Source organism: Giraffa tippelskirchi, chromosome 7, assembly GCF_054371585.1.
Source record: "Giraffa tippelskirchi isolate mGirTip1 chromosome 7, T2T-mGirTip1v1.2.pri, whole genome shotgun sequence".
Lineage (NCBI taxonomy): Eukaryota > Metazoa > Chordata > Mammalia > Artiodactyla > Giraffidae > Giraffa > Giraffa tippelskirchi.
Window position 1 is genome coordinate 59,495,657 of NC_137281.1, and position 15,533 is coordinate 59,511,189.

The following is a 15,533-nucleotide window of genomic DNA, read 5'->3' on the forward strand; positions in this document are numbered from 1 at the left end:
CACAGTTAGGCTCCTGTGAACTGTGGCCACTGTAAATGTAGAGAAGAGAGTCAAAATGATCATTTGGCGTCTTGTGGGCAAATAAAATGTGAATGCTTGATTTATTTCTACAGTTTTGTTATTATTTTTTTTAACTCTTAAACATTTTTTTCCATTGGTTATTCTGGCATCCTCTACCCTCAGACAGGAGGGCAGCTCTGCTCCATCAATAGCATGTGGGATCCCACTCAGGAGCATCAGGGTGCCCGTCTGGCTGACAGGTGGTGGGACGTGCCATCTGGGGCCTGTTCACACTACTGCCTACTACTTCAGGTTCTGTTCACCTGGAGACCCTAAGTCAGCTCCCCTTGCCAGCCTGTGGACCAGAGCTATTTGTCTGCCACCAGTTACGATTCTTCAGCTGTGAACTCTGACAGAGCTGGGCCATGCCTGCCATCTGTGGGGCACGGGTGCCTAGCCAGAGACCACCACACATAGGACCAAGGCCTCCACGAGGGCCATCTGACCACAGGGCGAGCATGCCCGTTTCACCGGGGCAGCCCAGAAGACAACCTGTGTCCTCATCCTCATCCAGCTCCTTCTTGCCTCCACAACTGCCTTATACAAATCACACCATTTCACCAACACATCACATCACATCAACATTTACAAAACGAAGTCTATACTCCACAAGGGGACATTCAGACCTACTGGTGATCCAGGCACACTCTCTTTTTCCAACTCCATTTTCTTTGGTTCATCACATAGCCTGTAAATTAATGGCATACTGTTCACTCTCACATCTGTATTCCTTCTCTCTACAGCTCATGCTGTGCCCACCACTTGGAATGAATCTCTCCTCCATTACCCTCTCTATTTGTGCACCAAGGTCTAGCCTAGTTCAGAAGGTCCCTAAAGCCTTTCCTGACCTGTTAGCTCACAATTCAATCTGTTATACTCCTCTGGCACTGAGTTGGAAGTCTCTGAAAAGTAGATCCTGGAGTAAGGACTTGAGTGCAGGTAGTTTGTTCAGAGCTGATCCCAGAAAGTGGGGAAATAAGATGGGGAAGGGAGAAAAGTCAGTGGAGTGGAGGTTGAGGGCACTTTGTTTCTGTAGGCACCTCGGCTTAACCTTTCGGGCCCACTGAGAAACCATGCGGAATGTGCCTCAAAACCGTCTTGCTGGGACAGCAGAAGGGTGAGGCTCTGTCTGCCAGTGACTGGGGGCTGCCCTAGTGATGGGGAAGCCCCCACACTTGACCTGGGACTCTGTCAGGCACAGAGTGTCAGCCACTGCAACTGTGCCGTCACCAGTGGCCAAGGGGATGCACGGTGCCTCCTGGCGGTGGTGATAGGCTTTCCTTGTGAAGGATGTTTCTTCTACTGAACTCCTGGAGAAGGAAACCTGCTCTCATTCCTCCCTGTATCTTCCAGTACCTGCAGTACCCCCCCCCCCCAGGGGGCATCACTGTGTTGACACATTGGAAGGATAACATCAAATGCACTTCCGTCTGCTCTGTCTAATGGGCTTTGCTCCCCTGAGCTGCCTGGCAGCTCATTTTCCAGCTGCCTACATTGTACCTGGTGTCTCCTTTTAATTGCCCCCTTGCTCTCAAGCAGGGACCAGCACCAGTATCTCTTATGTCCTGCACTGCATTGCTGCTACAGGTCTTGTTTTTGCTTCTTTCAAAAAGGACTGGGTGAAGTGTGGATATATTTTTTAAGAGACATGGAAAACCCACTTGGCAGAAATATAGGTCAAAAAATCAATCAGGGTAGAGGGGAGAGGGATACACATGACAAATCCTTGAGCTGAATTTTGACCTGCTGTCTCGTAGTTCTACACGAGGTCCCAGCCTACTAATAGTCACGGTGAAGGACACATGGGTTGAGTGGTGTACATCTCCTGGAAAGAGAAGAGAGCAAAGAAGCTCATCTAGAGTTATAAACAAGCTCAGCTAGAGTTACAAACAAGCTCATCTAGCATTACTGACTTTGGGCTGCCAGTGAGTCAGAGCCTGGGGCCTAAAGGAAGGGTAATTGTATACTTGACCATTGGTTTGCAAAAGAGAGAAGTCTATTCTAATTATTATGATGATATTAATCAAATTAAAACACTGAATTACTGTTGGCTAGAGACGTTTCTGCAGACCCTAAGCTGATACAGGCCAGCCACCTTGTATTTCTGGTCATTTTAGCCTAGGAGCAGAAATATTAAATTCCTGCAGGAGCTGTGTTGGCAAAACGAGAGATTGAAAAGGGAGCAGTGAGAATTGTGGCAAACTGGAGCTCGAAGTGTCAGCCCCGGCAGCCTCAGCTGTCCTGTGCAGTTAGATTACATTAAAAAAAATGTAGCACTGGAACTCTGAATGTGTGTGACACCTTCCAGTTTGTAGACGTCAGTAACTAATTGAAAATATTACTGAGTGATTCATCTCACTGGCTTGTGCTCCACCAGAGTGCAGGGACTGAGCTCAGAATGAAGAGGCACCCCAAGGAGGTGACAGGGTCTCAGGCCTTCACTCCCAGAGTCTGAATCCTCAAGTGACTTTTGGGCAACTGCCAGACTCTTGCAGGAAAGGGGACTGATTTGCTCAGGGCCTACTCTGCAAACCTGGGCCAGAGCTGCTCCCTGGATTTTGTTCTCCTGGGGCATCAGGTAAGACCTGGCTATGCCAGTATCTCTCAGGCAGGTGTGCCTGCCTCTGGGGTCCTCTCCTCTCCCCTCACTCAGCACGTGAGCCCATGATGGCAAAGACGTTTCCCTGTTCACCACCTGGCACTGAATAGGTGCTCAATCAGTTGCTGAATTTAAGGATGAAATATTCTCTCTGGCTCCACATCATCACACTGGACATGGAGTATTTTGAAGTCAGTGCTCTAAGATGAGTAGAATTAGTGGAGAAGTTTTTGTTTGAATAAAGCAAAGGAGGTGTCTTAGGGATTTCTGAGAGGGAGCCCCAAGAGGAGGAAATTGAGCCCCAGAGCCTTCCATGTGCACCATCAAATCCATAAATCTTCACAAAAATTGCCATCTGTTCCCCAAGATCTATTTGTGCAGACTTCTGGGGTGATAACTGTCACCCTGCCGTGGAGGTGATGTCTATGGCTAATGGACCCTGGTGTTATTGCAGTCATTCCTACTATGTAGCTTAATTTCCCCAGCTCCTCCCGCACTGCCTGCTCCCAGCATATACACCTAAAGTGGCTACAGAGTGCTGTCTCCTCCAGGCCTCTTGATTAATTCTTTGCAGGTATAAATTGACAATTACTATGCCTCCCATTAGTCATCTTTCCTCTGGGCTGTACAAATTTAGTTCTCCTGATAGCAATGAATCATGGGACAAAATGTTCATTTGCATTATGTGCCAGCTCTTTCAATCAAACTCTGTTTTTATAACACTTCATTGCAAGTCTCCTTAACATCTCTCTGTTCGGAACGTTAAATTCAAGGCTGTTACAACAAGGAGACTGTTGCCCCTCTCTCTCCCTCCCTCCAGGCACAGGTCTCTGGTACCTGGTGTGGGCGTGGAGCTAGCTTCTCCCCTTCTCCTGCACAGGAGCCAAAGTAGGGGAGCAGATCAAGACTCATGAGAGAGCTGACAAAAATGGATAATAATGAGCCAATCTACATGGAAGAGACTTATTACCAAGCTAGTTACCAATACGTTGGGTTGCTGGATTTTTGCCAATAAACTGGATCTCTTGTAGCGAGCAATTTTTCACCAGCTTGTAGTGAATCTATTCAGCTTAAAAATACTTCAGGGAAATCGCCTTTACAGTAAAAAGAGAGGAACGAGTCTGCGGTTGTGCATGTGTGAGGGACATATTGGTGGTGCCAAAAACATCATAGACATTTTCACCATTTCCCACCTTTCGGTTTCTCACAACTTTGAGACATGGTTGTGGTTGCTTTCCAATCCCCGCACCAAATAGCTGTTTGATTTTCAAATGCAACCGTCTCAGGCAAAATAATAACTCATGTGGAGGTGAATCGCTCATGATTCGGGGTCTGTGATGCAATGTCCAGTTCTTGGAATCCAAAAAGACATGTAAATTGGGCAAGGAGGGAACAGAGAATAATTGAATTTTGATTCAAATGGGAAAGCATCACTGTAAGCCTTTGGTTTTCATTATTTGGAAATTTCCATCAGAAGGTGTTTTAGTCCACTCAGGTTGCTATAACCAGGTACCATATTCTGAGTCACTTATAAACAACAAAAATTTATTCCTCACAGTTCTAGAGGCTGGAAGTTGGAGATCAGGGTGCCAATGTGAGGTTCTGGTGAGGACCTGCTTCCTGCCTCGTAGACAGTTCATGCGTCCTTGCATGTTGGAAGGGGTATGGGATCTCTCTGGGGTCTCCTTTATGGGATCACTAATCCCATTCATGAAAGCAGAGCCTGTCAAAAGCCCCAACTCTTCATATATCACCTTGGGGAGTAGCACTGCAACATATGAAGTCTGCATATGAAGACATTCAGTCTACAGTAGAAGGTTTGGATGCTGGCTGTGCCCGGCACGGGCTAGGCCCTGCATTCAGCTTTCTACTTTGTCTCATTGTGCGTGCACACAAGGAGCCAGGATCAAAGCACTGTGGTGCCAGCCTGGAGAGCAAGTTCACATGAGAGCTGCCTGGTCTCATGAGGGTGGCACGCCCACCCCCCACCCCCATCCCTAAATAAGCAGTGTTTTGTAGACAAAACTTTGAAATGCATCAGAGAGAGACAGGTCTGCATTGATTGAAATTGGGATCTTGTTCTTCATGTGCTGAAGCAAGTTCAGACCATGTGTAGAGTGTCATGGATGGTGTATTGTCTAGAAATAGGCCCTGCAGCTTCCCTTTGTGACTAAGACTGGTGTCAGGTGGGCACCTAGCTCTTCCTCCTACTGGAGCTACAGCTCCTGCTATAGATGTCAGTCTGAACTGAAGGGATGGGCACTGTGGCAGCTGCAGCAGGGACCTCTTTGGATTGTCTGTGGGAGAAATCAAGGGCTCCCATCAGCTGCTCTCCATTGAAGATGCTTGAAACAGCCTGCCTTGCACTATGGGTTTCTGTATATATCGTCTCCTACCCTAGGCTGTTAGCTCCTTGGAGATGGGAGCTCTTTCAATTGTCCATCCCCCATCTGTACCTGACAGCAGCGGAGCCAGTGTTCCAGGTACCCCTGGTGACTCAAAGCTCGCTGTGTGTGGTTGGAGCCTCTTGATTCTGGTTTCTCCCAGGTTTGCCCCTTCCTTTGCAGCACCTGTAGCGAATGATTGAACATCTCTATTCTTCAGTTTCTCTATTCATAAGCCGAAAGCAATCATGCCTTCCTTCCAGGGTTGGCACAGATAGCAGGAGGTGACATGCCGTAAAGCTGGGCACAGTGCCAGCCCCTTGGCAGGCACCCAATGCATATTAGCTACTGTGTTATTGAGTTGCCCCAACTCTGCCCCAAGGTCAGGGACAGAAGCCGGATTCTGGCTGGGGAAGCTGGCGGGCCCTGCTGGGCTGCCTCTGCTGTATATTCTCATAACGAATCCTCTGCTAGAGGAGCCACGAGTGATGGTCAAAGTGGCATCTGTCAGAAGCAGGAGAATCTCCACCCAAGACCAAAGGGTTGGTCTTGGTCAGAAAGACCCCGGGGCAGTGCTGCTGGTGGGTAAACCCTCTTCTGCCTTTGGCTCTGGCTCTGGGCCATGTGCCACCTCAGGCAAGTAACGTTCCCTTTCCAGGCTCAGCTTCCTCATCTGTGAAATGGGCATGAAGACTGCTGCCTCACAGAACTCTTCTCAAATCCTGAACCACAGGGCTCAAAGGGGCTGCCAGAGTTCCACTCATGCTGGCTGCCTGCCCTCAGGTGGGTTCTCTACCCTCTGTACTTGGCTTCCTCATAATCTGCAGATACTCAGAGGTTCTGAAGCTAACAGTGTGAGAAGCACTTAGAGCAGTCTCTGGTTCATAGTCAGTCATCAATAAAGGAGCTTCCATTATTTTCTTTTAAACCCTGTCCATCCCAGCCTGGAGGTTAGGCCAATCCGGTGAGCTGCTGAGGCACGGGGGAAATCAAGCCTGAGCTCCGTCGTGCTGAGATCTATGCGGACACACTGTCCTTTAGAGCTGGAAGCCAAATGCTCCTCATGGTCAGAACACTCACATGATGGAATCCTTGGGTTTTGGTCGGGATGCAGGTTGGACTTAAGACCAGTAAGGGAAAGATCCACGGCCTCTTCCTGAAGAGGATTGGGTCCTGGAGTACAGCTCCCACTGGTACATAGACAGGCTCTAAGTGGGGCCGCTGCTTGGTTGGGCTCAGGTGAGTAGTGGAGCTGGGGTTATGACCTGGCTCTGTAAACCCACAGTTGGCCTTTGTGACATGTCTGCCCAGACCCTTGATGCATAAGTGGTTTCCCTTTGCTGAGCAGAGCGCCTCTTGCCATCTCACCCAGTCTTGCAGGGAAGGGCCAGCTGCCTCTTAGCCATCCTTGAGAGCTCACTGTGCCTCCTGCTTTCACCTCCCAGGGGCTCAAGTCTGCACAAAGCTTAGTGACCTGGCCCTCGGTGCAGGCGTCTGAGTCAGGCCCCTCACCCCCTGCAGATACATGAAATGCAAACTACTGTATGTCACACCCGCTTCTCAACCAGCAGACAGACTCTAGAGGCCTTCCTCACAAGCGTGAAGAGTTCTTGGGTCCAGGCTGCCTCTATACAACAGTGGCTGGAGTTACAGAGCTTTCATCCCCATCATGTGAGGCTGGAAGCAACTCACCACATCTGCAGTAACATTAGGGTTTAGGGCAATCCCACAAGGGATAGTTTGTATGAGGGCTTTTTATATGGCAACTTGGAGTGTCTAGTTTATGTTTTTAGATTTAACAGCCCAGCTACAAGTGGGAGAGGTTGGGCTAAATCCTGACAGATCCTCTAAACATCTAGACATTTAGCAGGCTGGAGAACATGTAGCAGATAAATACATTTAATTTTTCAGCTTAAAAAGTTCTCCCCTCTGCTCCATCTGAAACTTTCCGTTTCTTCAGAATTAGGCAAAGGCCTCTGTGGTGTGTAATTTCGAACCCTAGGAAGACATCTGAGCTCCTGCGGTCAGCATTTTTCAGCATCTGCGGCTCACAAAGGACCAGGCTTGGGTTTCCCTTGTCTCAGATATGAATAAAATCACAGTTTGAAAGGGAGAGAAATTGAAAGAGAAACGTTTCATTGTAGCATTGTTCATAAGGCCTAAGGCATGGAAGAAAACCTATGTGTTTGTCAGTGGATGACTGGATCAAGGCATGATGTGCATATACAGTGGAATATTATTCAAGCGTTAGAAAAAAGAAAATCCTGCCATCTGTGACAACGTGGATGAAACTTGAGAGCATGATTTTAAGTGAAACAAGTCAGGCAGAGAAAGACGAACAGCACTCACATGTATAATCTATAAAAGGTCAAACTCACAAAAAGAGTAGAATGGGGCTTGCCAGGGGTTGGCTGGGAAGAGGTGGTGGTGTGTGTATGACTGTGTTGGTTAAAGGGTACAAACTTGCAGTTTTAAGATGGATAAGTTCTGAGGATTGAATATACAGCTCGGTAATTATAGCTAACAACGCTATGTTATATACTTGAAAGTTGCTGAGAGAGTAGATCTTAAATGTTCTTTACCACACACAAAAAAATGATAATTATGTGACATGAAAGAGGTGTCAGCTAAGGCTATAGTGATAATCACTTTGCAACACATAAGTGTATCAGATCAATATTACACAATGTATGTCAATTATATCTCAATAAAGTTAGGAGAAAGAAATCCTTGATAAAGTGATAAAAGTATTAATGTTAATTTTTTTAAAAGCAAGAGAAAAAATTTGAAGCTGCTGATGGCCCTCTAGGAGGTGTTGCCTCTTTAGAGAGGAAATGCTGAAGGAGGGAGAGAGAGATGATGATGGTCTTTCTTCTATAGTGCAGTGACCTTGGTCCTAATGCAGAATTTTCCTTTTGTCAACTGAAGAAAAATGCACAACCTAAAAGTTGTGGGTTTAGTTTTATTCAGTGAGGACTTACTGAGTGAGGACTTTAGCCTAGGAGACGGCCTCTCAGATAGCTCTAAGAAACTGCTCAGTTCAGTTCAGTTCAGTTGTTCAGTCGCTCAGTTGTGTCCGACTTTTTGTGACCCCATGGGCTGCAGCATGTCAGGCCTCCTTGTCCATCACCAACTCCCGGAGCTTGCTCAAACTCATGTCTATCAAGTCGGTGATGCCATCCAACCATCTCATCCTCTGTTGTCCCCTTCTCCTCCTGCCTTCAATCTTGCCCAGCATCAGAGTCTTTTCCAATGAGTCAATTCTTTGCATCAGATGGCCAAAGTATTGGAGCTCCAGCTTCAGCAAACTGCTCCCAAGACATAAAGGAGAAGCCAGGATGTAGAGGAAATTTTTGCTGGAAAACAAAACCCCAAACCATGTAGTCAAACATAAAAAGATTACTGTTAATAGCAAAAAACAAACAAAAAAACCAACAAGGAAATAAAAAGAGACATCTCAAGAGAATGATTTTAGTGCTTTTCTATGTATGAGATCAGTGAGTAAAGAATCCGCCTGCAATGCTGGAGATACAAGAGATGCGAGTTTGATTCCTGGGTCAAGAAGATCCCCTGGAGGGGGTCATGGCAATCCACTCCAGTATTCTTGCCTGGAAAATCCCACAGACAGAGGCGGCTTGTGGGCTATGGTCCATAGGGTCACAAAGAGTCAGACACGACTGAAGCAACTGAGCACGCATGCATGCATGTATGGGAAAATGTGTCAGTAAGAGTCTGGGCTCTTTGAAATTATTTCTTAGGTATATATCTTAACTATCTAGGGCCAGTATCCAAAGCACAAAATATGTCCCATTTTCCTCCATCCTGAATTCTCCCTCAGGGCGCACCATGGTGGGGTTAGTGGCTGCAGTGGCTGAGGGCTTGATCCTGGTAGGACTGGAAAGGCAGGCAGCGTTCCCTGTCCACGCTTCCCGCTCTCTTGCTTCCCAGAACCTGGGTCTCCCCACCTGCACCGCCATCTCCAGTGCCCCCTATGCTCCTGTGACACGTGCCAACTCTGTCCAGAGAGGCAGCTTTGGGGACCACAGTCTGCCTTTGGCTGCTTCTTGGGCCTCCTATGGATCAGGGGTGGTCAGCAAGGGGACTCTGGTAAAGGAATCCCAGGAGGTCAGCCTCAAGGAGCAAAGCAGAGAGGGGAGGCTGGATTCAGGAGGAAGGAGCAAATAAGATGACCAGTTCCCACGGTAGAACCATTAGCCCCCTCAGTTTCTCTCTACAAGACAGACCCCCTCACCATTCAAACAGAAACAGGCTATGGGGAGTGTGCAACAAACACACTTAATTTGTCCGACACAGAAGGAGCTGGGTGCCCCTCCTTCCATCTCCCCCGAGTTCCCTGGGACCTGGCAAGGCACCAAGCAGTGTGCTCTAGGATCCAAGAATTCTGACATTTGTCTACCTTAGTGGTTCCATGTCCCTGTCATCCTGAGCCCTCAGGCAGAACCACACATTTACTCCATTCAGAAGATGAGAGAGTCAGAGCTGCTAAGGAAAGTAGTTTGGAGACATGTAGGAAAATTGGCAGTTTTCCTCCTGAAATCTTCTTGCTCTAAGGCTACAGACAGGTTGTATATGTAGTTAATTAATCAAGAAGTGTGCAAGGATCAGAAACAAAGGCTATTGCACGACTCTGTGGGCACACCTTGCCCCTGGCCTTGTGCAGGAAGGACTCTCTCTGACGCATTGGGATATTGGAGCAAACTGCCCTTTCTCTGTCATTGAAACTCCCTTGAGGGTTGGGGGGCAGTGCTCCCCAGGAGTTGGAGCTGACAGTCCCTTCAGTGAAGAAGGGCCCACTGGCCTTTTCTCTGACCTCCAGGGCCAGCCCTGGTGGCTCTTTGGGTGTAATTTCCTGATGTTTACTGCAGACATCTGTCACTCCAAGGGAGACTATTTAAATACAATATGTCACCTTAAACTGTTTGCTAATTGAGCAGTGCTGTGGGATTTCTTGATGATCAGTGCCACATGCAAGTGCTTATTTAGAGAGATCCAAATAAGGACATTTTCCAGGAAGGCTGATTAGTCAATTCTAGTCACGGTTTTCAGAATTAAGATAGTCACCTGTGAAACTGTAGAAAGAAAATAATTTTCAACAAATTAGTTTTTTAAATAAAGAAGAATGAGTTGTTCATGGAAAACTGTTTTCCTTTATCTCATTCTGACATCAGAAAGGTCTGGAGCCTGGACACCCTCCAATCACAATGGCCTTCCCAGGCCTGCGCCAACGCTGTTCTTCCAAGACGGTTATCAGCTGAGATCATCTCGATGAGACAGATCATCAGCTTACATCTTGGTGAGTGAAACTCCTCATTTTTAAAAGATGCCAGGCTTCACCCTCTGTCTCGCCATCCTGTCTCTGAGAACTGTTGCTCTGTTTGCAGTGACTGAGAGTGAAGTGGGCTATCTTCCCTCTCACATCTTCACTGCATCTGCCTGGTCCTTGGGAAAACCAGTCTCTTTAGGGAGAGACGCCTGTTCATACCTGCAGTGGGGCCCAAAGACAGAAGGAGTTACTGGCCTTCAGGAGCTCTGTTGAGCCCCTCATTCATGGGGACCAGAGTACAGGCTACCCTAGCGCTGGTCAGCCTGGTTGAACCTTCCCCACTTCACCCTGCCAGCCAGAGTCCCAAGAGAGCTGGGGCTGGAGCTCAGAGGAGCTGGGCTGAAGCACCTGGGAGACATTCCTCACATGGGTTGCTCCAAAGGTTGCCTTGAAGATGGGGAGCTTGGTCACTGACAGGAGACAGGAGAGAGCATGTTAGAGGGCTTAGGTTTTGAGGCCAGGCAGGGTTTGCTGGCGAATGACCAGCCAGCTGATTCCTGTGAATCTGTGTAGGGAAGTTCCCAGAGGTTGGCAAAGCAGCTTGCGGGTACTCAAGGACATCATCCTCTTGACCTGGGGAGACCACTGGGGGCTGTGAGCAGGGCATGGCCTGAGGAAATCTAGGCTGCCTCTTTATGGCAGACCACCTAATTCCTTTTGGAGGTTGACCCCAAACAGATACTGCAATTCCATCAGCAACTGTGAGGGGGGCCCAAGGCTAGCCTCTGAGAGTGTGCCTGCAAGCAAGTGTAGTTCTTGTGCCACCAGCCCAATCCTGAAATGGGACTCAGCTTCTCTAGGTCCAGTTACCCTTGGACTCTGCTTGTTTCTTACTGGGAAAGAGTGTTTTTGGTTGCAGCACCAACCTTGAGCTAGCTACTTAATTTCAATGAGCTGCAGATTTCTTCTTGGAAGTGGGACTAATGATACCTCCTTGCAGGGTTATGAGGGTAATGAAGGGGTACAGTGCAACGCATGTAGTAAGTTTTCAATTGGATACCAGACCCTCCCCTTACCTGACCCTTTCAAATCAAGACTCTTCATTGTTTGACCTTAACTGACTCAGCAAACCATTCAAACTTTCTCACTTCAATTAAAAAAACAAAACAAAACAGGTAATTGCCTGCCTAAGTAGTTGCATTAGCCTGTTACTCTGTCATTTTTTCCCAATAAACAGATTGCCTTCCTCTCTCTTTCCTTTCTGTGTATGGATCTGGAGGATTTGAAATGTGCAAAGCAACTAGATCGGTCAGTTATTGATCAAGAATGATTTATGACCCCCTCAGGTAAAAAGCTTCCCATAAACACAATTTAGTAGCTGCCAGCCTCTTTGCAGCTCAGAAACACAGGTCTCAGGACTCCTGCAGGGAGATAACCAATACTGAGAATTAGCAAACAGATTGCTTTATTTAGCAGCACTTCAGTAGTGTTGAGGCGGTTCCCCACCCTAACCTGTGTGAGAACAGCCGTGATGCCCTGGGGCTCAGGTGGCCCCTGCACAGACTGTGATGGCAGGAGGGTGGTGGCCTGGATGTGTTCCAGTTCTGTCCCTTGCTGATATATGTTACTTGTGTCCTCTTAGAATCAATTTTATGTCTGTTAAATGGGATTTATACTACTCTCTCCTTCCTTCCCAGGGCTTTTGCATCCCTGGAGATAAGACTGGCTACAGAAGCCTTTCTGCAATGCCGAACCCATAGTACAGCATACTTCCCCCCACCCCCAAGTGCTCTGAAAGAGATCTTATTGCTCTTAGACATTGGGGCAGCCTCCAGACAACCCTTTGTACTTCCTAATTGTTTCTCCTAGTGCTCCCCACATTCCACAAAACCCACACACAAACATGCACGCCAATCACACAACTCCATTCTGTAAGTCAGTGTCAAATTCATGTTTTTAAAGCAGAGTTCTGATCAAACCTTTCCCTTACTCCATAACCTTCAAGGCTTCCTATGCTTACAGGACCAAGGCCAGGCTCTCCAGCTGGGTATTTAGACCTTTCAGAACTGTCTTAGCTTTGCTGTTAGCATTGCATCTTGCCTGTCTCACTGGAATGCCTCATGCCTCCTCGCTGTGCCCATCTGCTCCTGGCTCCCTTCTCCCCCACTCCCCCCACCCCCCAGCTCTGGGCCCTCTGAGGTCAGCACTCAGCCCAGGTCTTTGTGTCTCCATTTCCTGAAAACCACTGCTATTACCTTCTGCCCAGTGCCCAGACAGAATTGCTGAATTAAGAGAAATCCAACTGAGTTGAAAGTAAAGTTTCTGTCCTCCATCTAACTCAGATAAGGATATTCAACCACTCAGTTTTACCGTCAAGGAAGCATGTGGCTTGGTCACGGGTGTGGTAGGTGATTTCAGAAAGATCAGTGTGACTTGGGGACACAGCTAGCTCTTTCCTGGCTACAGGAAGGCGGTGGGGCTGGTCTGGGATTCTCCCAGGTTTCGCTTCTGCCTCGTCATGCGTCCTCTGAAGCAGCCCCCTGTGGTGTGCCCACAGTGGGCCCCTCATTCTCCCACCTGCTCAGCGCCCATTTCTCCCCCTTTCACTGACTTTTCTTAGAGTCACATGTCTGTCATTCTCATTCCAGGTGGTTGGGAGGGGCTGACCCCTGGCGAAGATTCTCTCCTTGACCGAACTCCAGTCAGGCTCCACTGAACAGTCTTCTCAACTAGGCCCTGACTTTTAGGCGTCTGTGTTTGTATTGTTCAATTTTAGCAAAAGTCCCGCTTAGTTTTTCCAGAATCTTCTACCCATGATATCTGATCAGGTTCCTCATCTCCTGCCCTGTCCAGTGTGTCTGGTCACCTGGCCTGCCTTCAGCAAGACTCCTGTTAGGTTGCTTTAGCCCCCGTTTCCCTCACCTCTGACGTTTCCTCTTAGCAATTTTCCATCCACTGACCCCTACCTGCTCCTTGACTATAAATTCCCATTTTTCCCTGTTGCATTTGAAGTTGAGGCCAATATCTCTCTTGCACTGCAAAAACCCCATTGCAACATTGTAGGTGTTACAGAGAAACCCAGGAAGAGGCAGAGGTTACCCAAGGCCACCACACATGAGGGCTAAACTCAGCCTCCCACCAGGTCTTCTAACTCCCAGGCCTTGTTACTGAGGCAAAGCCTCTCCACAGTTTCTCTTACAAAGAGAGATTCCCTAATGTTGGAATTTCAGGCCTCTGCCTCTCAAGGAGAATAGCTTTATTTCCAGCGGGTCCTGGGGACAGCGTAGCCATGGCATTCACCTCGGGTAGAGCCGTGGCCTGGGCTCCTTGCTCTGGAGCCCCTTACAGTCCTCTGCAAAGTACTGTTCCTTCCCTGAAAAGAGCTCACCACCCCCTTACAATATCCCCTTCCTGGGGACAAGGCTCTTTCAATAACCCCCACTGGAGATTGTCGGAGGTTGTTCTCATGCAAATGACGGTCACCTTAGGAGCCCTCTTCTTGGCTGTCTTACTCCCAGCAGTTGTTTCATTGTCATTATGCGCTGCAGGTGCCACCTGGGGGATTTCATTGTCTGTCAGTAAATGAGATTCACTAGGGAATGGTGCTGGGCAATGGGAAGGAGCAGGTTTTAGGTTTTCCCTTCTCTCTTTTCTGAGCACAGACTTGATCAAAGTTGCAGCAGGGTCTCTGACATTCACTGTTAAAGCCTCAGTTGGCTGATGCCTCACTGTTCATCCATCCTGTTCCAGCCTGCTGCAAAGTCTCACTTGCAGTCTGGGCTGGTAATAAGAGAAAGGTCTCCTCTGGGGAGGTGAGGGAGTCCTTCATCTGGGATAATGTGGAGAGAATCATTATAGACTGTGGTTCTCAGAAACACAAACGTATCTACCAATTGTGAAGAATTTATAGGAAGTAAGTGATATCCTCAATCTTTATTTGTCCTTCCTATTTTCTTTTTTTATTTTTTAAAATTAATTTATTTATTTTAATTGGAGGCTAATTAGTTTACAATATTGTAGTGGCTTTGCCATACATTGACATGAATCAGCCGTGGGTGTACATGTGTTTGTCCTTCTTATTTTCATTCCCAGTTTCTGTGCAGGCTCCTGAAGGGGCTCAGGGGGATGTCACAGACATGGTTGGCGGCGTTTATGTCCATGCATCCAGTGATTGGAGGTGTGTTGAGCTGGAGCCCGCACTGGACACCAGGGGAGGAGTGAGCAGAATAAAGTGGCCGTCACCACTGGTGTGGACGTGATTTCGGAGCAGTCTCACTTTACCATGAAAGTGTGCGATTGATTACATGGTGCATGGTTGGGTTCTCTAGAAGCAGAGCCAAGATGGGAATTCTTGTGGGGGGATTTTTCGAGGGACTGCTCTCAGAAGAAACCTGACGGGTGAGGGAAGCAGGACAGGGCAAAAGCCAGGCTACGATGCGGGCTCAGCTGGAGTCACCACATGTCTGGTCTTGTGGGGTGCTCAGGAGGGTAAATGGCTCCACAGAGTTTTCTGCACCTGTCAGGGGGCTGGGTTTTGTAGCCCCCTATCTTTGGCCCCTGTGAACTACCCTGGGGGTGACCCACATCTTGCAGACATCTCAGGGCAAGGTGGATTCTCTGGGAAAGGGGTAGCTGGGAGCCTTCAGCAGCTCTGACCGCAGCAGCCAGCCGCTGGGGACCATGCCAGGCCTGGCACAGAGGAGAGGAGTGGAACCCACAGCATCTACTGCTGGGGGCTTTGGAGCCAGACTGGAATGCTCCCCTTCTAAGTCATGCGATCTTAACCTCTCTGTGCTCAGTTTTCTCATCTGGAAGATGGGTCATGATCATAATGCCTCCCTCAGAGGGTTCCAGGCGGCGGCACTTGGTGAAAGCTCAGTGGAGGGGGCTGTGATGAGCACACTTAATGGACAGGAGCTTCCTCAGGGGCAGGTTGTTCCCCACCCCACTGCAGTGCCCTCCCTGCCCTCCTGCAGTGCGGAGCCTTAGCCCTGAGACAGGAGCCCTCCCTCTCGGCTCTGCAGCTGCGGGACAGGGAAGGGCTCAGAGGAGGACAGGCTCAGCTCTGGTGGGCGGGGCGGTGGGGGGAGACGGATGCAGAGGAGCTTAGATTCCAAGCAGTCCCTTCACGCTCTCCTGAGGCTCTGGGAGAGAGAGGCTCCTTGACAAGTGGATTTTTTATGCTCTTCCAAACGAGCCTATAAAA

General features: G+C 48.5%; 2 long non-coding RNA genes across 2 annotated transcripts; one reads left to right on the top strand and one right to left on the bottom strand.

The window, feature by feature from the left end:
- Window positions 1–1,723: 1,723 nt before the first annotated feature.
- On the bottom strand, window positions 1,724–6,257 carry LOC145513209 (uncharacterized). Its single transcript, XR_014059208.1, has 3 exons — window positions 5,116–6,257; window positions 3,853–4,011; window positions 1,724–1,885 (listed from the first exon to the last, which is right to left on the bottom strand). It is a non-coding gene; the product is annotated as an uncharacterized LOC145513209 (long non-coding RNA).
- A 132-nt stretch (window positions 6,258–6,389) lies between these two features.
- LOC145513210 (uncharacterized) lies at window positions 6,390–14,586 on the top strand. Its single transcript, XR_014059209.1, has 4 exons — window positions 6,390–6,714; window positions 7,004–7,410; window positions 10,233–10,357; window positions 14,420–14,586. It is a non-coding gene; the product is annotated as an uncharacterized LOC145513210 (long non-coding RNA).
- Window positions 14,587–15,533: the final 947 nt, after the last annotated feature.